The sequence below is a fragment of the Mustelus asterias genome, chromosome 4 (genome assembly GCF_964213995.1).
Source record: "Mustelus asterias chromosome 4, sMusAst1.hap1.1, whole genome shotgun sequence".
NCBI classification, from domain to species: domain Eukaryota; kingdom Metazoa; phylum Chordata; class Chondrichthyes; order Carcharhiniformes; family Triakidae; genus Mustelus; species Mustelus asterias.
The window spans coordinates 18,373,265-18,398,832 of record NC_135804.1 but is presented as its reverse complement, the minus strand read 5'-3'; positions in this window follow the sequence as shown (position 1 = coordinate 18,398,832).

Here is a 25,568-nt window from a genome sequence, read left to right as displayed (position 1 = left end):
AGGAAACTCACGCAGACACGGGGAGAATGTACAAACTCCACACAGACAGTGACCCAAGCCTGGAATCGAACCACCATGCCACCCAATAGGCAAACTAAAAGCGATATTCTCTAAGCATGATTTAGTAGGCAACTTATATACTCAAACCTACTGAAAAGATGCCCAATTTAACTACTAAATTAACTATTAAAACATCTGAAATGCCCCCTCCATGGTTATACATTACTCTGTCCCTTACGTGGATATTTCATTCTCCAGGTAGCATTCCAAAGATATTCTTAGCTCCCGCTGGCTTGTTTCTTTTCTCCATTTCCAGCTGATTAACTTTGAACACAAACTGACTTTCACAGTAAGGATTACCCTGGAGATTCCTCTCTCTAGTCAAAGCTAGGCAAATCTTCCAATTTCATTTAAATCCTCAAGAACTTGATCTCTTCAATCCAAGCATGAGCTCCCACCTGCATTTTGTGCTGGCTGCCTCTATCTCTCTGCTCTCTCTGTGTCCCAGATTCTTGCAGACTGACCTAGCTGAGAAGTTCAGGAATATCTTCAGAAAACCCTGTAAACCGATCCCACAATATCTTTCTGTGGCCTGTTGCCCTCTGAAAGCCCATCTCCACAGCAACAGGAATCAAATGGGCTATGTCTCCAGGTTGATATTCTGATGAACTATCTTCTAAACTCACAGTTCCATTTTATTTTGAAATTAAATAAACAGTTAAAAAAGTATAACTGTTAAAAAAACCTAACACTTCTAACATGTTGCTGCGACCTAGAGATTAAAATCTATCCACTGTGAGCACGATTGCCCTGGTTATTGTTTACAGGTATGAACATCTTGCACCTTCTTGCCAGAAAGACAAACTGGGGGCCGCCTTTAGCTTTGAAGAACTGAACCATCCAAGCCTATCGTTAGGCAGAATTTAAATCAGATCACTTTACAGTCAGTCACTGGAAATTCAAACATATTTTTAAATGTTATTGTAATGGCACAGCAGCACAGTGGTTAGCACTGCTGCCTCACAGCGCCAGGGACCCGAGTTCGATTCCAGGCTTGGGTCACTCTCTGTGTGGAGTTTGCCCCCCGTGCCTGCCTGGCTTTCCTCCGGGTGCTCCAGTTTCCTCCCACAGTCCAAAGATGTGCAAGTTAGATGGATTAGCCATGACAAATTCATCATAGAACCAATCATAGAAACCCTACAGTACAGAAAGAGGCCGTTCGGCCCATCGAGTCTGCACCGACCACAATCCCACCCAGGCCCTACCCCCATATCCCTACATATTGTACCCACTAATCCCTCTAACCTACTCATCTCAGGACACTAAGGGGCAATTTTAGCATGGCCAATCAACCTAACCCGCACATCTTTGGACTGTGGGAGGAAACCGGAGCACCCGGAGGAAACCCACGCAGATACGAGGAGAATGTGCAAACTCCACACAGACAGTGACCCAAGCCGGGAATCGAACCCAGGTCCCTGGAGCTGAGAAGCAGCAGTGCTAACCACTGTGCTACCGTGCCACCCACAATATTATTGCCCCTTAGTGTCAGGGAGATTAGCAGGGTAAATATGTGGGGTTACGAGGATAGGTCCTGGGTGGGATTGTGATCGGTGCAGACTCGATGGGCCAAGTGGCCTACTTCTGCACTGTAGGGATTCTATGATTCTATAACACACTGCACTCAGGTCCTTGGAGTTAGATACTGGTTTTGACCGCTGTTCCCCTTTATTTCTCTATTCTACCCTACGTTACAGATACAATCCAAAAGCATAATTATCCTACAAGCTTTATACTTGTAACAAGTGGCAAGAAAGTTTACAGATGTCACAAGTGGTCAAGGTCAATGAATGCAGCTTTCCATGCCTTATCCTACCAACAGCAGCACTCGCTCATTCACTGCTTCATTCACAACACACCCTCACTTAGTTAACAAACTCTGCCAAGGCTCAAACTTCACACTCAGAACTTTATTTCACCCTCACATACTTGGTATTAACGTAAGCCTCGAACTCATTAATGATCTGGATGGGAATGTGGAAGGTATAATCAGTAAGTTCACAGATCGGTGGAGTGGTAAATAATGAGGAGGAAAGCATTAGATTACAGGATGTTATAGACAGGCTGATCAGATGGGCAGAACAGAGGTAAATGGAATTTTACCATGACAAGTGTGAGGTGATGTATTTAAGACCATAAGATATAGAAGCAGAATTAGGCCATTCAGCCCATTGAGTCTGCTCCATCATTCAATCGTGGCTGATATGATTCTCATCCCCATTTCGCCTTCCTTCTCCCCATAACCCTTGATCCCCTTATTGACCAAGAACCTATCTGTCTCTGTCTTAAAGACACTCAATGACCTCCACAGCCCTCTGTGGCAATGAGTTCCACAGATTCAACACCCTCTGGCTGAAGAAAGTCTTCCTCATCTCAGTTTTAAAGGAGCACCCCTTTACTCTAAGGTTGTGCCCTTGAGTTCTACTCTCTCCCACTAGTGGAAACAGGATGAACAAGGCAAGGGGCTACACAATGAATAGTAGGATGTAAGGAAGGACAGAGGACCACAGGGTCCCAGGGGTGCATGTCCATAGGACTCTGCAGGCAACAGGACAGGTAGATAATGTGGTTAAGAAGGCATACGGGATATTTCCCTTTATTCACCGAGGCATAGAATGTACTCTGTAAGAGCAGGGAGTTTATGGTGGAGCTGTCCAAAACATTTGTTAGGCCACAGCTAGAGTACAGTATGCAGTTCTGGCTGCAACACTATCGGAAGGATTTGATTGCACTAGAAAGGGTGCAGAGGAGGTTCACCAGGATGTTGCTGGGGCTGGACCTTTTCAGCTGTGAAGAGAGGCTGGTTAGGCTGAGATTGCTTTCCTTAGAGCAGGGAAGGCTGAGGGGGGACCTGATTGTACAAAATTATGAAGGACACAGATACAGTACTTAGAAAGGAACATTTCCTCTCACTGGAAGGGCCAATAACCAGGGGGCTTAGATTTAAGGTAAGAGGGAGGGGATTTAGAGGGGATGTGGGGGAAATTGTTTTCATCCAGGGGATGGTGGGAATCTGGGACTCACTGGTTGAAAGGATGATGGAGGTGGAACCCTCACAACAGTTAAGAAGCATTTAAATGAGCACTTGAAATGCGTAGCATTCAAGGCGATGGACCAAATGCTGGAAAATGAGATTAGAATAGATATGTAATGATTCATGGAATTTAAATGAGGAGTTGGACAGGGTGGCGCAGTGGCAAGGGGTTAGCACTGCTGCCTCAGCGCAAGGGACCCGGGTTGAATTCTGGCCTTGGGTCACTAGCTGTGTGAAGTTTGCAAATTCTCCCCATGTCTGCGTGTCTTTCTTCCAGGTGCTCCGGTTTCCTCCTATAGTCCAAAAATGTGTGGGCTAGGTTGTTTGGTCATGTTAATTTGATCTAGTGTCAGGGGGTTAGCAGAGTAAATGTGTGGTGTTATGGGAATAGGGCCTGGGTGGGATTGTGGTCGGTGCAGGCTTGATGGGCCGAATGGCCTCCTTCTACACTGTAGTGACTCTATGTGCTTGATGGCCAGCACAGACTTGATGGACCAAAGGGCCTTTTTCTGTGCTGTAATGACTCTATGACTCACAGCTTTCACACACACAGTGTGCCATCATCCAAACATTTTGCATCACAGTCGCTGACACACTCTTCCTTTGCATGTCAAGGTGGCCCACAAGAGGCAACGGCAGAAACCCATCTGGTTCACTAATGTTCGTTAGGGAAGGAAATCTGCCGTCCTTACCTGGTCTGGCCTACATGTGACTCCAGGGCCACAGCAATGTGGTTGACACTCAACTGCCCTTGGGCAACTAGGGATGGGCAATAAATGCTGGCTACCAGCGATGCCCATGTCCCATGAAAGAATTTTATAAAAGCTAACTGAGTGAGTGATGCAGGCACAGCTATATTTGGCCCACGTGAAGGAGCTGTACTGGGAATAATTGGAACATCCATCAGTGACAGTGTGGGCATTGGCATGGCTCAAACCATCAAGGAAAATGATATTTTTCTGCCTAATAGATCTCTACAAATCCCATTTCACCACCATTAAGCAATTTGTCATGATGTGCAAGCTACATTTGCTTTAATTCCCCCTCTCATCACCCCAATCCTGCCTTAATACTTTCAGATACCCATGAACGGCCACTGGCTAGCTCCAGACAGCCTAAAAAGCAAACAGATTGAACAGGAAGAAGCAATTACTTGATCTGACACTTGTAACCAGAATCTTAGATACTGGCACTGTGTATCTGTATATGGTGAGTCACTGGGTATGAGTGGGCTGTAGCTAGGTCAAAGGGAAAGGATTGCACAGTTGGCAGCTCTCTAGAGGGCGACTTTTAAGTTTATTTATTAGTCACAAGTAGGCTTACATCAACACTGCAATGAAGTTACTGTGAAAACCCCCTCGTCGCCACACTCCGGCACCTGTTCGGGTACACTGAGGGAGAATTTAGCATGGCTATTTCACCTAACCTGCACATCTTTGGATTGTAGGAGGAAACCCGAGAACCCAGAGGAAACCCATGCAGACACGGGGAGAACGTGCAAACTCCACACAGACAGTGACCCAAGCCGGGAATTGGACCAGGGTCACCCTGGTTCCCTGGCGCTATGAGGCAGCAGTGCTAACCACTGTGCCACCGTGCCACCCCATGGGTTCTGATCCACACATGGGTTCTGATTCAGAGAACTTCAATGAGGGATTGGACAGGGTGGCACAAAGTAAAGGGTCAATGGACATGTATGCAGAAACACTTGATGCATTGCTCGCCCTGTTGCCACTGTTAAGAAGCTTGGACATCAAGCTCCAACGTGGCACTGGGTTTTACACAGAGCTTGGAGCCCATCTTTTCAATTGTGGAAGTGGTGGCAATTCTCCAAGAAAACTTCAGGGCCCAGCTGTGATGCAGCATCTGATGGTAAGGTGGAAAATTACATCAAATTAGCATTAGACACTGACTGGCGCCACAATCTGCCAACTCTGCAGACTTCCAGCCCACATTCGTAATAGCCTCACCAACACCCTTGCCAACAAGATGACACAGACACCATTTTCTACTAAACTGGCACCCACATCTCTGACACCATTGGCACTACGGAGCCAGATTTTTTGGCTATTAATTCTGTTTCTCTCTCCACAGATGCTGCCTGGTCTGCTGAGTCATTACAGCATTTTCTGTTTTTATTACAGTTATTTCACTATTGTACTTCAACTGCCTGGCTCAGAGCTCAAAGGAACTGTAGCCCACACTATCCTCATGAAAATGAATTTAGCAGAAAAAGATCACATGAAATGCCTTCAAGCAGGAAAAGATGAGTTGAAGTAAAATGCTAAACAAAATATTGAAAATCTACAGCTCCTTTGCTTCTCTCTTCATTGGGGTAACTATATTTTCTCTTAATGAAGGCACTGAGTAATAGTCTGTCAACAATATAATTGATTACGTATATCGCTGGCTGTTGATGATTAATTGTCTGCTCTATGATCACTCTGCAACAACCCTTGGTGCAAAATCTCATGATGTTAAGGAACGACTGCTGAAAAATTGTATTTGATAAATGTGTCACAAGCTGACATCTTTTTTCCTAAACTGGTGAAGATTTTTAAATGAATTGCATCCCATTCATTTGCACATTATTCATCAAATGTCAGAGGCAACATAGATCATATTGCTGCGAGCTGATATCTAAGCAAGCTGATTCCAGTTCCTGCCATTTATGAAGTGCTTGGTTCAACCTGAAGCACAGGCTCACACTGGTGAGAGGATTAACCAGCTTTTATTCTGTTTATCCAAACTCCGCAAGTGAGCAGACGATGTTCTCGTGGCCGCACGCACGCTTCCATACTTACACCTGCTCCATCCATAGAAGTACTCACTTCAGAAGTGCTGAGAAGCTCGATTTCTGTCTGAGATGTCAGCACAGTTTCTAAATGGGATGAACTTTGTCAGTTGTTGATCAGATTAGTACATTGATAATTGGTTTTGAGTGGAGAATCTGGCCTTAGTATTTTTCTTGTGTGATTCTTCTTCTTCATTTGTGGGACATTGGCATCGCTGGCTGGCCAGCATTTATTGTAAGAGTTTTAACAACACCAGGTTAAAGTCCAACAGGTTTATTTGGTAGCAAACACCATTAGCTTTCGGAGCGCTGCTCCTTCGAAGGAGCAGCGCTCCGAAAGCTAATGGTGTTTGCTACCAAATAAACCTGTTGGACTTTAACCTGGTGTTGTTAAAACTCTTACTGTGTTCACCCCAGTCCAACGCTGGCATCTCCACATCATGACTAGCATTTATTGCCCATCCCTAGTTGCCCAAGGGCAGTTGAGAGTCTACCACATTGTTGTGGCTCTGGAGTCACATGTAGGCCAGACCAGGTAAGGACGGCAGGTTTCCTTCCCTAAAGGACATTAGTGAACTAGGTGGGTTTTTCTGACAATCGACAATGATTTCATGGTCATCAGTAGATTCTTAATTCCAGATATTTTTAAAATCAAATTCCACCATCTGCCGTGATGGGATTCGAACCGGGTCCCAAAATCATTAGTTAAGTTGCTGTATTAATAGTCACATGGTAAGTCACGAGGCCATCGCTCCCCAACACAACTAATGACAACATTCGTGCACCCTTGCTGGGGTGCAAAATAATTTTCCATATACACAAAGGGATCTTAAAATGTAAATTGCTTGCACTAAGAGAAAAAGAAATGATGCCTCTGCTTCAACCAGTTTAAAACCGATTCAAAAACAATTTTTTTCCTTTTTTGTGCTAATCTAAAGTGCAAGATGTATGAGGTGCAGTTTGGAGGGAGATCAACATCGGAAAAGCAATGAAGTAAGTTTGCATGGGTGATCACAATGACAGATGTGGATTTTCATTTCTGACGCGAACCTATTAAGGGAGTAATGAAGACAAAAGCTTGTGTGCCAAAAGGCTGAAGTCTATCCTTGATCTAGGGATTTCTGCTCTGTCACTATGAAATTCATTACATTGTGAAATATCATTAATAAATAATGTGACAGTTCAGTTGTTGATTCCAATTATTTGTCAGCATTTGGTAGATGCAAAACACTTCAATAAACGAGAAAGAGTACAGTAACGCTACATACATTGATTTAACGGCACTTTGTGCATAGCCAAGTTCGCTACTGAACTTCTTTTTTTTAACTAAATCTTACGGCCTTGCCCACAGTCCTCGAAGAGTGGGCCCCAGTGAAGACCCGAGCTCACAGAGAACTGAAATTATTGATGAGATTCAGGCTGGGATTTTTCAGCCGCGCTCGCCTCAAGGCCGGAAATTCCTGCCCAAAGTCAACGGACCTTTGCATGGTCCGCCTCGCCCACTACAATTCCTGTGCTGGACGGGATGGGAAAACGTTGCCTCAAAAATCAGCCCCAAAAAAGGAGGAAACCGGAGCATCTGGAGGAAACCCACACAGACACGGTGAGAATGTGCAAACTCCACACAGACAGTGACCCAAGCTGGGAATTGAACCCAGGCCCCTGGCGTTTTGAGGTAGCAGTGCTAATCACTGTGCCACCATGTGGCCCAGATGTCTGCTATATTGTACACATAGATGTCTACTATATTGTACACAATTGATGTGGTCTATAACCACTCTGACTACCATATCTTCAAGATTGTTCATCATTCTGAGGACAAACTTATGGGAGATATATTCCACAGACTCTGAAGTGGGGCAGTCTGTGCATGACCACATGCAAGGAAGAGAGGGAGCAGCCACTCCCTGCCTCAAGACTCCTTCCCATCAGGAATGTGGCTCAGCAGCCAGTCCAGAGGAGCAGGGGGCAGTGTTAGCCATTGTGCGACAACAGGAGGTGCCTTAAAGTTCTACTTATGAGCAGATATTCTCAAAGTCAGACTCAAAGTGCAAATTCAAATAACAGGGACTCCCTGCAGGTCCATGATGCCTAATTCCTCTGTTCATGGGCTGGTGCACTGATGGGAGTGGGTGGGCGAGAGGGAATTTGAACTCCTCCCTAATGTCAAAAAAAAGAAGAGGGAATTGTTCGAATGGATGAGGCATTGTCCCCACTAGCCTCACCATTTCAGTTCTGCCAACTGCAGGTGATAAGGCCGCATGCGCCCCCAACGCCAGCCGAGTTCATCTGTAAATAGGCAGATTGAATGCAGATGAGATCATTGGGATTGGGCCAATGTCACTTTGGTTTGAATAGAGGAAGTTTCTGCAGCCTACCTGCCAGGCTGGAGCTGGCCAGAAGCTGATGACTGGAAGAAGAGGCTCCACAAGGAGTTTATGGACTTCTCAGACTCCGGGTCCCTCGATCTTTTCCCAAACTGCTGAATTATTTGGAATGCCTGACAATCTTCTCCCATCTCACAGGGCCAGGCCATCAGCTTGTGGACGCCTCCAGTGCGCCGAATGGCCACACTCTCACCGCTTTCCGCCGACTCCCCAGCCGCTTTGGTGCACCAGCTGGGCTTCCCTCTGCTGTGCCCAAATAGATTAGCCACTCACTAGGCCGCGTGTACGAATTGGGAATTAAATGTACCACCCCTGCGAGTGAGTCTGGGACATTAGTTCTCCAGCCCAATGACAGAACTTAGTGCTGCATCCACAGCTTAAACTCCACTCACATAGAACAGAATGGCTCAAAGGGCTGAATGGCCTACTCCTGCTTCTAATCTCTATGTAGTGACTCAAGGAGGATCTTGGAAGGTGACTGATCATGGAACTGTACACCTCGCAAAAATCAATGGCTTCAGGATAAGGAGGCAGGGAATCGGAAGTAAAGAATTTTCCAAGCACAGCGGCTGTTGCAAATTGAAAACAGAAAATTAAAACCTCATAGGTTAACCCAGCATGTATTTGCATAATCTTTATGTTTAAAAATATTATCGTACTGAAGATCTCTAGTGTAATTATTCCTGCATTTTCAATGAAAAATGAATACCATTTAAAAGCCGGTTAACCCACTTGCTATTTAGTTTGAAAATCAGGGCACAGTGTTTGCAATTGAAATGCACAGACGTTCTGTTTCTCTTGAGAGCTCCAGATCTAATACACTAAGCCTTGTTTTAACATGCCTTTGAAGAAAGATCAGTTTCTCTAACAATATACACATTATTTTATTGTCACAGGGCAGCCACACCTGTTCGTTCACCAACATGCTGCAATTTGACTTGGAAACAGAGTTGGGCTTCATGCCCACAACTTTGCCCGTGCCAGTTGGGTGCTCCGGGGCTGGTGGGGGGGGAGGGAAAAGGTGGGTGGGAGGGTGGGGTGGGCATCAAGGGTGATTGATTCAATGCCATCTTTGGCCAGTGCTATGGTTGAATGCTGAGAGAAACTCACAGCAGTCGTGGAGTGTGGCATGTTGTACTTTACAGGCTGTGGGCATATTAGCAAAGAAAGAGAATCTTAATGGAACTGCATTTCTGCCACAGAAAGTCAAGGAGGCTTATCTGATCCAGGAGACAACTCATTGAAATAAATGTACTTGTTTGTGATCTGGCTATTGATAAGCTAATCTCATTACCCTCAACAAAATGAAAGAAATTGATATAGACATTCAGGGGAAATTTTCTCCTGTAATGACTGGACTCTATGGACCTCTTTAATCTGGACAATTTTCTCCACTTGCCTCCTGCTCATACCTAGATGCAGGGCAAGGATATACTTGCATTCGAGGCAGTACAGCAAAGTTTCACTAAATTGTTTCTAGGATGGTAAGGTTGTCCTATTATGAGAGGTTGAGTAAATCAGGCTTATCATAAAATCCCTACTGTGCAGAAGGAGGCCATTCAGCCCATCGGGTCTGCACCGATTCTCCGAAAGAGCATCTTACACAGGCCCACCCTTATCCCCGTAACCCCGCACATTTGCCCTGGCCAGTCCACCTAACCTGCACATCTTCAGACTGTGGGAGGAAACCGGAGCACCCGGAGAAAAACCTTGCAGACACGGGGAGAACGTGCAGACTCTGCACAGACAGTGACTCAAGGCCGGAATTGAACCCGGGTCCCTGGCCCTGTGAGGCAGCTGTGCTAACCACTGTGCCACCGTGCCTCCCTTATATTCTCTGGAATTTAGGAATGAGAGGTGATCTCGTTGAAAATACAAGATTCTGAAGAGTCTTGACAGGGTGGAGGCTAAGAGATTGTTTCCACTGATTGGGAAATTTAAACCAGGGGGAATAGTCTCAGGATAAGGGGGCAATCACTTCGGACCGAGATGAGGAGAATTTTCTTCACTCAAAATCTTTGGGATTCTCTACTCCAGAAGGGAGTGGGCATGAAAGTGGAGTTGAAGTCCAAGACCAGCCATTCAATGGCAGGGCAGGCTCGAGGGGCCATGCTGTCTACTCCTGCTCCTATTTCTTACATTCCCCAATACCATGCCCAAGAGTTTTAGTTGAACATTGCCAGGCTTTTTGAAATACCAGCTCCTCCCTCAGCAACCACACTGACTTACCAGGAGAATCTGCAGGTTTTGCCGTTACATCAGTCCAAGATCAGTTTGGTTGGCAATAAGTTGAAACTGTCCTGTGTAGGATTGGGAATGGTTGGCGATGTTTCAATGATGGAAGTGCCTGTTTTTATTTTTCCTATGCAATATAGCATCACACAGCAGTTTTTAATTGTTTTGGCAGAGAAACATGAACAGATGTTGCACAGACGTTGTAACATTTCTGGAGGATTTCCATATGCAAACTAAGGCCGGTGTCCTTTCTTGACAGCAATTATCTTCACAATAAAGAACAATTTCTCTTTTATTTATTTTGATCTAAAGGTAATTTTTCTCATCAGTCAGGTGTCTGACATGTTAAAAATAAAAACCATTGCCACTACGGAGAAACTCATGTGTAGCAAGGTAACTGGGCAGGCTGCGGGACTCCACATACCATAAGGAGATGCTTTACTTAGTACCTTTGTCTGTGAGCATATGCCAAGGCTTAGAGGCCCTAAGGTACTCCTGGAGTAACCAGATAAAACCACCCCAGCTGTTAAGGAAGTGTCTTAAAAAGCTTTTACATGAAGCTGTGTGGGAAGAACACTAACTAGGTTATATCCGTGAAGTAGGTTGACTGTTGACTCATCAGCAGCCCCCTTGGTATGCTGTAAAGTGCTGGTATGCTGGGGAAGTAGTGGCGTAGTGGTATTGTCACTGGACTCATAATCCAGTGACCAGGACAAGATCCAGTGACCCGGGTTCAAATCCCACCATGGCAGATGGTGAAATTTGAGTTCAATAAAAAGCTGGAATCAAAAGTCTAATGATCGTGAAACCATTGTCGATTGTCATAAAAAAACCATCTGGTTCACTAATGTCCTTCAGGGAAGGAAGTCTGCCGTCCTTACCATCTGGTTTCCTCATTCAATAACCTCAATGTAGGCCGTCCTGGTCCAGATCCACAGCAATGTAGTTGATTTTCAAATGCACTATGGAGTGGAGGGCAGTTAGAGATGGACAATAAATGCTGGCCCAGCCAGCGACGCTCACATCCCATAAAATGAATAAAGGAAAAAAAAATCTGATTCAGATATCAATTTTTTAAATTCAGTCAAGGGATGTAGGCTAGGTCAGCTTTTATTGCCCATCCCTAATTGCCCTTGAGAACCTATAAATTACAAATTATAATGTCTGCCACAAATGAATGAAGCTATCATCGCCCATTGTCAGGCAATTCTTGCTGCATCCATCTCTCTCTGACACAAGTCTTACATATACACCAGCCTCACTCTCCTCTCCCTGGGATTGTTTTTGCATGGTACTTGCTTTCAAAGCCAACATTAAGGTCTTATTTCTAACATGTGGTGCACGGGTCGCAAAATGCCTAATGAGAACATTGTGGTTCGCTGGTGCACCATGTGTGGGTGGTAGAGCCCAATGGGATAGGTGAGATACTTCAACACAGCAAATTCCTGATCCCCGCTGTAGCATCTTGAAGATGCAGGAGGAGAACACAGTGTCTCTTGGAAAAGGTAGTCAGACAGTAAATCATTACAGCTGCCGTGAACATGCAGCTCCTTTCAAGTAACTCACAGAGAAGGCAGGCAGAGGTGTGCAACTGCCAAAGTCGATGAATGGGGTACAGCTTAGAGAGAGAGAGTGGCGCAGTTTCGGTGAGGGGGTTGTTGGTGGTGGTGAGGAGGAGAATGTGGCCATGGAAGGTCCATTGTCAACGGCTCAAGAAAAAGAAATATATCAGAGTATAGAAACTACAATTAAAAAGAAGACTTTTATTTATATAGAACCTTTCTCCATCTCAGGACAAACCAAAACTCTTCACAAGCCAAAAAGGTACGTTTGAAGTGTGATCACTGTTGTATTGAAGAAAACCCTGGGGAAGCCCAATAATTTGCACAGGAAATTCACACAGAAAGCACTGTGACAATGACCAGATATTATCTTTCTGCATGGTGTTGATTCAGGAGCAAGCCTTGGCCAGGACAGTGAGCAGAACACCCACACCCTCCTGCTCACTGACCCTCGATCTACTCTTCAAAATAATGCCATTTGGTCACTTATGGCCACCCAAGAGAGCTCACAGGGCCTTGGTTTAATGTCTTATCTGAATGACAGCACCTGTAACAGTGCAGCACTCCCTCAATACAACACCTCTAACAGTACAGCACTCCCTCAATACAACACCTCTAACAGTACAGCATTCTCTCAGTACAACACCTCTAACAATACAGCATTCTCTCAGTAAAACACTCCCTCAATACAACACTCCCTCAGTGCAACACTCCTCAGTGCAACATTCCCTCAGTGCAACATTTCCTCAGTACAACACTCCCTCAATACAACAGTCCCTCAGTGCAACACTCCCTCACTGCAATATTTCCTCAGTGCAACATTCCCTCAGTGCAATATTTCCTCAGTGCAACATGCCCTCAGTAAAACACTCCCTCAATGTAACACTTGCTCAATACAACACTCACTCAATACAACACTCCCTCAGTACACTAGAATGTCAGTATGGATTTATGTGATCAAGTCTCTGGAATGGGATTTAAATTAAGGTAAGTTATTAAATTATGGTAAAGCTTCCTGCATGAATCAATAGACAGCGAAATGGCTGTAGTTCAAATGCTGCATATGACCCTGTCAAACAACGCAAGCAATCAGTAACACATCCATCAGCACCGTTCCATACAATCAGTGAATCCCTACAGTGCCATTCAGCCTATCGTGTCTGCACCGACTCTCTGACAGACTAACTTACTGAAACCCTCTCCCCCGCCCTATCCCCCATAACCCTGCACATATACCTTGGTTAATCCCCCTACTTGATACATTGTGGGACACACTAAGGGGCAATTTAGATAAACTGAGAACATCAAGCTCCAGAGTGTTCAGCTACAGTGCTTGATGGCTGCAACTGGCATGTTGGGCCGAAAAGCCTCTTTTGTTGCTGTAAAATTCAATGACTGTAAGACTCTAAATAGTGAACTATCCTCATTCAAGTCCTTTGCCCTCCAGTCATACAGGTAATATTTCACGACAATTAAAATGTATGCAATACAAACAGTGAAAACTGTCGTGAAAATACATTTGCTGTGGAGTTGACCTATTTTGAGCCATGAGCATATAAATCACTGTAGTCACCAACTGAGTGAATACCTAGCAACGTTAGCAGAACTGGGTGACCTGCATGCTCCTGAAACTGGGCCTCAGATATAGTTTAGTCCCACCTTACATTGCTGTAATGACTTCAATCAGGCCATTGAGGTTGGCCTATTGGAGTATGAACTCCCTGATTAAGGATCCCTGACCGTCTGCCCCTCTACCGCGCCTATATTCGCGGCCGGGTGTCCCTGGAAAGGGAGGATGCGGTGTCTGAGGGCATCATTGACACCTTCCGTGGCCGCTGGCACCGGAGGTATGGTGGTGTATTATTGGCCCCTTTAATCACATTTTAATTTGATGTTTTAAGTTTCCTTTCCGCGTTGTCTTTTGTTTCGGGCGGTTCCTCTCTCCTTTTAGGGAGCTGCCCTTTTTTGAGTTGTCCCTAAGTTAATTTGATTTTGCTTATTTGGTTGGACACTAAAAGATGTCCCTGATTAAGGATCCAATTGATGGGCCAAATCGGGGAGTCTTTGCCTTGTACTTAACCGGGAGTGACAGTTCCTGTGACACCCCCGGAGATAGACTGCTAACTGACAGCACTCTGTGTACTGCTGTCAGAGTTTGTAAATAAAGAGATTTTGGTGAAGGGACTTCTGCCCCCGTAGACATATTACAATTGTGTTACAGTTTCTTCACTACAACAGTGACCACATTTCACATGTATTTTATTCATTGTAAGACACTTTGGTACTTGTGAGAGGCACTATATAAATGCAAATCTTTCTTAGCAAAATGAGAAATATAAAGCTAATTGCTGACAGCTCAGCTCCATCTAGTGGTCATTTGCAGAACAAAGTGCAACTCCCTCCATCCATTCCCTACTCCCCCACCCACCGCTTCCTGCACCGCCTCCCCAGTCATCCCCAAAAATCAACACCCCACTATACAGGGGACATTATATCATATGTTGCCAAAGTTAGGACAGGAGTTGCAATATCCAATTTGGTGTTGAAGTTCTGAATTAAATTCTATTAGCGAAGCTAATTAAGTCCTCTGACACATTTGCTGTATAAATGTATGTGCTGTAATTATCGAGCAGACAAGAAACCGATCAGATCTTTGTAACTGTCTTGCTGCAGGAGTGGTGTTGCTGTAGTTGCCACTGTCCACTGTATAGCTTGGTCATTGGGCTAATTGGCTTCATGGTTAAGCTTTGACGAGTACAATGCAGCAGGGTTCAACTTTGCGAGACTCCAGAATTAAATTACACAACTTAACATCTGTATCATTTCAATTTCCTCCTGTAATGTCAATAGGCCTGCGCTATGGTGACGAATGTTCGCACAAAGATGTATAATATGCTCAGAATCCATTAGTGTATTCCCAAAGGAGATGCTGAGGGACTGTTTTAGATCAAAAAGAATTATGTTGCATTACTGTCGAGGTGAGTTTTTTTTTTCAACTGATGTGGAACAAGAAAGGGTCTTGGGCTTCAGCTGCCCTGTAAGGTTAACTGCTGCGGGGTTTCTGCTATGTGGTTCAATGTCTTCAACTTTGGACATTGTTTGAGGCAACTTGAACACTTCCAATGGTCTAGGGAATTCATTGTTTTTGATGTATTTCCACCATAACTGAGAGACCCTGCTGCTCCCTATGAAGCAGACCTGCTATGAAGCTCAATCAGTTAAGACAAATTGCTAGAAATACATTATTGAAGAAATGTATACAGTTATGGTGAGAAATTGCACTCTGAACTCTTCATCCATTATTACATAACTATGTGATCGATCTGCACACTTGCCACTAATTTGCCACCAATTGCAGAACAGCAGTTGCATTTGTGTTAGATGAAAAATAATGTTCTTGTTGGTAAGAAGAAAACATTTGCTGTATTGATGATGTTTTCTCAAAAGCCTTTGTGCTTTTGAGAAACCAAAGGTACTTTTGCTGTGGAACCAAAAACCAAACACAGAATTTTCCTCTAACCCTGATATAAGGCCCAACGAACCTATTTCAGCAAAGCGATGATTCTGTTAGTGGATTGGACTTAGAAAGGAGATTGTCCTAGCCAACGATGCTACTTCAAACAGTTTCACAGCCCGAAGAAGCGGCTGCTGTTTTTTTTTTCTGCTGATTTTGAATATTTGGATTGAGACAAGACAAAGAGGGACAGCTGCAGCAATTCTTGTGTTCCTGGCATCAGTATCAGCAGTAAGCGCTGCCAAGGCCTGATCTTGCAGAGTGCAGCCTCTGGCAGGGATTGGGTCATTCTCATCTACCCTAATGGTCTTCATGCTGTAGGATTGATTAATGCGGGACTCTGAGCCTAACCCTTGTTAAACCGGAAAAATCTGAAGTCTTGATTCGAGCATCCAAGAGGGGAGGAATGATTCATTGGAAGCTCCTGACATTATGGTCCCCATAACTGACAGGAAATTTATTGGAATTCACCTTTGCATGTCCAGAGTTTAATATATGCTGCCTATTTATGAATGACATTTATGCTACGCCTATGTTGAAGTCTCTATAATTAACGTTTATTTATGCTTTGTTGGTTTTCTTCCCGCAAATGGTACTGAATTAATGAGTTGTAATATTGCTAGACCATTCTTTGACCTTAATTCATCACCTCTGACTTCTCTTAAGTTATTGAACAATTTGTTTCTGTTTATAAAATGGCATACTTCCCTTTCTGGAGCTTATACTAGTTTTTTTGTCTCTTAAGCAGCTGTGCATTTTTCTTTTACCAAGAAAATGGATTTGATGTTGGAAATTAGCACAGGGTGAGAGGTTAACCTGGAACAAATTCCCACTAATGTTGACCTGAGGCAAGCTCATAATTGGGCTTCGTTTGCATCAAGCCAGGGAGCTGTGGATACTAATTTGGTATCCTGATGGAGTTTGACAGATTGGGCCAAACCATGTAGCTTCCACCAAATTTAGAAGTGAGGTCCTGAAACAGGCATTCGGCCCCTGATTAGCAAATTCAAGGAGTGTAATCCATGATTCAGGCAGCTTACTAATTGGAAGGCACTGGTTAACACTGCCAAATGTTTGTCCACCAAACACTATTTTAGCACTCCAATATTGTGCAGATTATGGCGGGAATTTTACCGCCCCACCTGCCTCAGGAATCGGAGTGGCTGAGGGGTGGATCATGGAAGGGTCCGTTGACCTCAGGCAGGTTTTTCCGGATTCGGGATGAGCAAGGCCATAAAATTCCACCCTCATGAGTTAATTTGTCTCCTATGTTTCTTTTCATTTCCTTTTCTGACTGAATCTGTCCTTGGTTTACCTATTCCTGGGGACAATATTAATCTTCTTCAGCGTTCCTAATAGGACTAGTTCATAGAAACATAGAAAAACTACAGCACAATACAGGCCCTTCAGGCCACAAAGTTGCGCCAAGCGATTACTAGGCTTACCTATAACCCTCTATCTTACTAAGTTCCATGTACTTATCTAAAAGTCTCTTAAAAGACCCTATCGAATGCGCCTCCACCACCGTTGCTGGTAGCCCATTCCACGCACCCACCACCCTCTGAGTGAAAAACTTAACCCTGACATCTCCTCTGGACCTACTCCCCAGCACCTTAAACCTGTGTCCTCTTGTGGCAACCATTTCAGCCCTGGGAAAAAGCCTCTGAATATCCACTCGATCAATACCTCTCAACATCTTATACACCTCTATCAGGTCACCCCTCATCCTTCTTCTCTCCAAGGAGAAAAGGCTGAGCTCACTCAACCTATCCTCATAAGACATGCTCCCCAACCCAGGCAAATTCTTGTAAATCTCCTCTGCACCCTTTCTATGGCTTCCACATCCTTCCTGTAATGAGGCAACCAGAACTGAGCACAGTACTCCAAGTGTGGTCTGACCAGGGTCTTATATAGCTGCAACATTATCTCACGACTCCTAAACTCAATTCCTCGATTGATGAAGGCCAGTACACCATACGCCTTCTTAACCACAGCCTCAACCTGCACAGCTGCTTTGAGCGTCCTATGAACTCGGACCCCAAGATCCTTCTGATCTTCCACTCTGCCAAGAGTCCTACCATTAATATTATATTCCGCCATCCTATTTGACCTGCCAAAATGAACCACCTCACACTTATCTGGGTTGAACTCCATCTGCCACTTCTCCGCCCAGTCTTGCACCCTATCAATGTCTCACTGCAACTTCTGACATCCCTCCACACTATCCACAACACCTCCAACCTTTGTGTCATCAGCAAACTTACCAACCCATCTCTCCACTTCCTCATCCAGGTCATTTATAAAAATCACAAAGAGTAAGGGTCCCAGAACAGATCTGTCTGGATCCACAAAGCGATGTCCAGTTTAGTTCAGTTTAGGAAACCTGGTCAGCATGGACAAGTTGGGCCGAAGGGCCTGTTTCCATATCTCGTATGACTCCATGTCTCTTTGTCTGAATATATCAACAATCAAGCTTTGCGCCTTTATACACGCACACAAAAGCTCCACTGGGGAACATAGTGTATCTTACTATTTCAGAATTTGGGTTTTTATCTACTATTCAATTCATTAAACATTTCAATTCTTTCTTATGTCATTGTTCATGCCTTAAGTCTTGACCATTTGTTAAGGTTATCTCAGAAACGGTTTCAAATCCAGGAGGCATGGTGGCACTGCTGCCTCACAGTGCCAGGGACCCCGGGTTCAATTCCCGGCCTTGGATCACTGTCTGTGTGGAGTTTGCACGTTCTCCCCGTGTCTGTGTGGGTTTCCTCTGGGTGCTCCAGTTTCCTTCCACAGTCCAAAGATGTGCAGCTTAAGAGGATGGGCCATGATAAATTGCCCCATAGTGTCCCAAAATATGTAGGTTGGTGGATTAACCATGGTAATTGCATGGGGTTATGGGGATAGGGCAAGGGGGGGATGCGTCTGGGTAAGTTGCTCTTTCAGAGAGTCGGTGCAGACTCGATGGGCTGAATGGCCTCCATCTCACTGTAAGGATTCTATGGTTCTGAAGTTCACAAGTTCAAATGTAAATGAACCTCAACTGCAGAATAAGTCACTCTTACATTTAATTTGATTTGATTTATTATTGTCACACGCATTGGTATACCATGAAAAATATTGTTTCTTGCGCACTATACAGACAATATATACCATTAATAGAGTAATAGGACAGAAAGAAAGGAGAGAGTACAGAACATAGTGTTACAGTCATAGCTAGGGTGTAGAGAAAGATCAACTTATTATAAGGTAGGTCCATTCAAAAGTCTGATGGCAGCAGGGAAGAAGCTGTTCTTTAGTTAGTTGGTACGTGATCTCAGACTTTTGTATCTTTTCCTCATGGAAAAAAGTATTATGACCTTGATCTCTGACCCGTAATGTTTCAAACTACAGGTGACCTGGGCTGGATTTTCAATCGAGGGTCCCAATTCCACACGGCATGTTTTAGGCAATGCTCAAAGCTGAATCCAATTAAAGAGAGCAAGCGGCCCAATCAAGGATGGTGGGCAGGTTTCCAATGCTGGAGGGAAAATGGGAGGCCCTTCAGCACTTAGTGGTTGGCAACCCCACAGGCTGAGGTGGGGGTTGCTGATCTGAAGCTGGCGAGAGTGCGGGAGTAAGCCGATGTTGTATATTTCATATCTTGGAGCTGTGCAGAACTGACACACCAGCTTATTTGTGTCGAACAAGAATTTATTCACAGCACCTGCAAATCTTTGCTCTCTCTTTCTCGTGCTCCTAGCAGCTAGCTTTCAGCTTTGTTTGCTCTTTTCTCAGTCCACACCCAGACTTAACTAATCAAGCACCATGAGCATAAATAGACTCGCATAATCAAAAACAGAACAATTGAACACTACAGATGGTGAGATTACATCACTTTCCAAAAAATGCTATCGATTTCTCGCCATAATCCTGGAGGGAAAACCCATCCCGGGGATGTCCTGCAGACACAGCTATAACCTGGCAGTTGTCAGGAGGGGTATAGCTCACGTGATCTATCACCCTCCCCCTATTTCCTGCCCCTGAGCCATGGTCCAGGCCGACATGGACAGCCCATTTTTCCAACTAAAATCCCTGTCAGCCAGGGTGGCACAATGGATAGCACTGTTACCTCACAGCGCCAGGGGCCCGGGTTCAATTCCAGCCTCGGGTCACTGCCTGTATGCTGTTTGCACATTCTCCCCATGTCTGTATGGGTTTCCTCCGTGTGTTCCGGTTTCCTCCCACACTTCAAAAATGTGTGGGTTAGGTTGATTGGCCATGATAAATTGCCCCTTAGTGTCAGGGGGTTAAGCAGGGTAAATATGTGGAGTTACAGGGATAGGGCCTGGGTGGGATTGATGTTAGTGTAAGCCTGATGGGCTGAATGGCCTCCTGCTGCGCTGCCGAGATTCTATTCTATGATTCAGCCTGGAAATGGGGCCTATTATCAATACCTGAAAAAAAAGGATGGAAAATCTCAGCAGGTCTGGCAGCATCTGTAAGGAAAGAAAAGAGCTGACGTTTCGAGTCCAGATGACTCTTTGTCAAAGCCACCTGGACTTGAAACGTCAGCTCTTTTCTCCCTTTACAGACGCTGCCAGACCTGCTGAGATTTTCCAGCATTTTCTCTTTTGGTTTCAGCTTCCAGCATCCACAGTAATTTGCTTTTATCCTAAATTTCAATAATTGGCCTCAATTGGCAACTCACTGGGAAATGGCAAGCTACTTACCCTGCACTGCGCAATCTTCATTGAAAATGGCCCAGAATTGGAAATAGGGTGGTGAACTGGCAGAGGAACAGGCAGCGCCGAATTACACACCTGCCCACCTCCAAACCCACACTAATTGTTTGAATAAAATTGTAATCCATGATGTGTTCATCCTCTTACAGTACTGCAGTAAGGGGGTGGGGGGAGGTCTCCGGCATTGAACGAGTGCTTCCCAACTAGCTCAGAGGCCTTTGTTGTCAGATATATATCAGCTCCTTCACATCCAACTCATTAGTCTTCATGTGTCATTTGACAATCACATATTACAATGATCCATCATCGGACAAATGCAGTTCCTGTAGAACACTTCAGCCTCTAATTATTCTAAGTGGGGCTGAGTTGCGATGAGAACATTTAGTCCTACCAACCTTTTATTGTTGCCAATAGCAATAGTATCATTATGGAAAGGGAGACATAAATGAAGCAATGGGTGGATGATCAATAGTGAAATAGATATTGTATCAAAGCAAGGTAAGTATAGAAATAAACTCTCCTGAAGGAAGAGGGAAGCTTATGTAGGGATGAGGAAACAAGGTTCAGATGGCTCGATTGAGGGTTACAAGTTAGCAAGGAATGAGCTGAAAAAGGGGCTGAGGAGAGCTAGGAGGGGACATGAGAAGTCCTTGGCGGGTCGGATCAAGGAAAACCCCAAGGCTTTTTATTCTTATGTGAGGAATAAAAGAATGACCAGGGTGAGGTTAGGGCCGGTCAAGGACAGTGGTGGGAACTTGTGTATGGAATCAGTAGAGATAGGCGAGGTGATGAATGAATACTTTTCTTCAGTGTTCACCAAGGAGAGGGGCCATGTTTTTCAGGAAGAGAAGGTGTTACAGGCTAATAGGCTGGAGGAAATAGATGTTCGGAGGGAGGATGTATTGGCAGTTTTTAATAAACTGAAGGTCGATAAGTCCCCTGGGCCTGATGAAATGTATCCTAGGATTCTTTGGGAGGCAAGGGATGAGATTGCAGAGCCTTTGGCTTTGATCTTTGGGTCCTCGCTGTCCACGGGGATGGTGCCAGAGGACTGGAGAGTGGCAAATGTTGTTCCTCTGTTTAAGAAAGGGAATAGAAATGACCCTGGTAATTATAGACCGGTTAGTCTGACTTCGGTGGTTGGTAAATTGATGGAAAAGGTCCTTAGGGATGGGATTTACGACCATTTAGAAAGATGCGGATTAATCCGGGATAGTCAGCACGGATTTGTGAAGGGCAAATCGTGCCTCACAAATTTGATAGAATTTTTTGAGGAGGTAACTAGGTGTGTTGATGAAGGTAGGGCGGTTGATGTCATATACATGGATTTTAGTAAGGCGTTTGATAAGGTCCCCCATGGTCGGCTTATGATGAAAGTAAGGAGGTGTGGGATAGAGGGAAAGTTGGCCGATTGGATAGGTAACTGGCTATCTGATCGAAGACAGAGGGTGGTGGTGGATGGAAAATTTTCGGACTGGAGGCAGGTTGCTAGCGGAGTGCCGCAGGGATCGGTGCTTGGTCCTCTGCTCTTTGTGATTTTTATTAATGACTTAGAGGAGGGGGCTGAAGGGTGGATCAGTAAATTTGCTGATGACACCAAGATTGGTGGAGTAGTGGATGAGGTGGAGGGGTGTTGTAGGCTGCAAAGAGACATAGATAGGATGCAAAGCTGGGCTGAAAAATGGCAAATGGAGTTTAACCCTGATAAATGTGAGGTGATTCATTTTGGTCGGACTAATTTAAATGTGGATTACAGGGTCAAAGGTAGGGTTCTGAAGACTGTGGAGGAACAGAGAGATCTTGGGGTCCATATCCACAGATCTCTAAAGGTTGCCAGTCAAGTGGATAGAGCTGTGAAGAAGGCATATAGTGTGTTAGCTTTTATTAACAGGGGGTTGGAGTTTAAGAGCCGTGGGGTTATGCTGCAACTGTACAGGACCTTGGTGAGACCGCATTTGGAATATTGCATGCAGTTCTGGTCATCTCACTATAAGAAGGATGTGGAAGCGCTGGAGAGAGTGCAGAGGAGATTTACCAGGATGCTGCCTGGTTTGGAGTGTTGGTCTTATGAGGAAAGGTTGAGGGAGCTGGGGCTGTTCTCTCTGGAGCGGAGGAGATTGAGGGGAGACTTAATAGAGGTTTATAAAATGATGAAGGGGATAGATCGAGTGAACGTTCAAAGACTATTTCCTCGGGTGGATGGAGCTATTATAAGGGGGCATAACTATAGGGTTCATGGTGGGAGATATAGGAAGGATATCAGAGGTAGGTTCTTCACGCAGAGAGTGGTTGGGGTGTGGAATGGACTGCCTGCAGTGATAGTGGAGTCAGACACTTTAGGAACATTTAAGCGGTTATTGGATAGGCACATGGAGCACACCAGGATGGTAGGGAGTGGGATAGCTTGATCTTGGTTTCAGATGAAGGTCGGCACAACATCGTGGGCCGAAGGGCCTGTTCTGTGCTGTACTGTTCTATGTTCTATGTTGAATGTAGTGGTGACGAATGGGGGATGTGGCTAATGGGATAGAAAATCACTGTAACTTTTATAATGCAGGTATGATCCACACACGCACCATCTCAGTGATAATATCTCTCCCATTCTATAAATGTATGTATTAATACCATGTATCATGGTATAACACAAGCATTAATTATTATGGTATACAGTAGCTTCACACAGCATCAAGAAACATAAATGCTGGATACTTCTGCATTTAAAAAAAAACATTTAATTAACATAATTGTACGAATTGAGTTAAATCAGAATGCTCTAGAAATAAACAGAGAACAGACAACCGCTTAGGAGAATGGCACAGCCGAGTTAAAATGCTGACTTGTCTGCTCTCTCCGTTCTTTCCACAAATGCCGTCTGATCTTTAACGTGCTGTCTGCTTGTTGTGGTTTTCTTCCAATATTTGCAGCTTTTGCTTTCTATTGATTGGTATAAGTTAAATGATCCCACTGAGGTTGCAATGGACAGTGGGGAGAATGTTGTTGGTGGCAGCTTCGCCACTCAGAGTCGGCAGGGAACACTTCCCTATCAATGCCACCCACCCCACCCATCTATCTAACATTCCCAAGGAATGTTTATCGCTGGACTTCCGCCCTTCAATTAGGTAGAGGTCTCGCCTCAGGGAGATCAGTCTGATTGGAGGGCCACAGCTGGAGCTACAAGCGTTGCCCGGATTCTATATTCCTGAGCAATGATACATTATTCTCTCATGGCGGGGCAGGAAGGGCTGCCAAAGGGTTGGGTTGGGGGTTTTGATGCAGAGACGACTGGGGAGGGAACACATGCTGGTGGCGTGGAAGTAATATCTTGGGTGGGGGCTCGGGGGGATGAGGGGGGCTGCTGTACAGCCAATGGGGAAAGGAGGCCACTCCTGCTTCACACTTGAGGCCTGAGCCCAAGGGGACCTCCTGGGCTTCACCCATCCTCCTCCAGGAGGGAGGATTGCCTAAGGCCTAAGGCCATGCCGACCGACCACAAAATTGCAGGCAGGTTGGGGTCAGGTGCATAGAGGACATTCAGAGAACGATGTGTTTACCCCCCCACCTCCACTTGCAAACCTCTCCACGAAGTCTATACAATTCTGCCCTATATTTCAGTTGAGTTGCTTGGAGGAAATAAAGCAGCAGTGATTTAAGAATAATGTACCATGACTGAGAGTCATTTGAAATGTTTTCATATGCCCTACTCCGCTCTCCGAGTCTCACTTCATTGACTCATCTCACTCAACCTACAACAGTCTTCCCCATGAGCAGTGTCTTCAGTCTGTTTCTAAACAAACATTGTGTAGCAGTGAATCACCAAATCAAAAACCAGAATCTTTCCTTCCTCCTTTCTAAAGCAAAGGACATGGCAAAGCACTGCTGTCTCACAGTACCAGGAACCCAGGTTCAATTCTGGTCCTGGGTGACTGTCCATGTGCAGTTTGCACAGTCTCCCCGTGTCTGCATGGGTTTCCTTCAGGTGCTCCAGTTTCCTCCCACATTCCAAAGATGTGCAGGTTAGATGGATTGGCCATGCTAAATTGCCACTTAGTGTCCTAAGATGTGCAGGTTAGGGAGATTAGTGGGGTAAATGTGTGAGGTTACGGGAATAGGTCGTGGAGGTGGACCTGGGTAAGTTACTCTTTCAGGAAGTCGGTCCAGACTCCATGGGCCGAATGGTCTCCTTCTGCACCATAGGGATTCTATGGTTCTATGAGACTGTACATTCCTTCACAGCACAAAAACCTAAAAAGTGGCTAACAAAGGAAGTTAAGGATTGTATAAGATTAAAGGAAAGGCTTATAAAGTTGACAGAAATAGTAGTAAACCTGAGGGTTGAGGATTGTAACATTCAGCAAAGAAGGACCAAGGATATGATAAAGAAATGAAGAATGGAAAATGAATGCAAGCTAGAAAAAAATTGGACTGTAAAAGTTTTGATATGGTCCATATAAAGCAAATATTTGGCTGAGACATATATGTTGGTCCCCTTATCTTAGGAAGGATATTGTTGCCATAAAGGGAGTGCAATGAAGATTCACCAGACTTGTTCCCAGGATGGTGGAACTGTCCTATGAAGAGAGACTGGGGAAGCAGGACCTGTAATCTCTAGAGTTTTGAAGAATTAGAGGTGATTTCATTCAAACCTACAAAATATTTAAAGGGATAGACAGGGTAATTGCCTGGTTTACCTTGGTCGGGGAATCTAGAGTCAGGGGACTCTAGATTTCAAAATAAGGGGGGAGCCACTTAGGCTGAGATGAGGAGAATTTGTTTTGTTCAGATGGTTGTGAATCTTTGGAATTCTCTACCCAAGAGAGCTGTGGAAGTTCAATCACTGAGATTATTTATGGCAGAGATTGACAAATACCAATGACATAAAGCGATTTGGGGATAGTGTGGGGAAAAAAGGCATTGAAGTGGATGATTAGTCATGATCGGATTGAATGACGGAGCCGGCTCAATGGGCTGAATAGCTTACTGTTGCTCCTATGTTCCTATGTTATGATTCCCATAGAGACCGATAACTTTTAAACAGACATTCAAATTTACAGTGACTGAACAATCTGGGTCCACTTTTAACAAGCAAGTCAGCCAAACTTACCATTGGGCGGGATTCAGAATAAGTCACATGACCTCTCATTCCTCCATTTTACCCTAAATTAAAGAGACAGTCCCAAAACATAACAATCTTTGAAATTTGAATAGTTTTTATTTCATGCATTGTTACATATACAAAGTTAAGAAGATTTATAAGT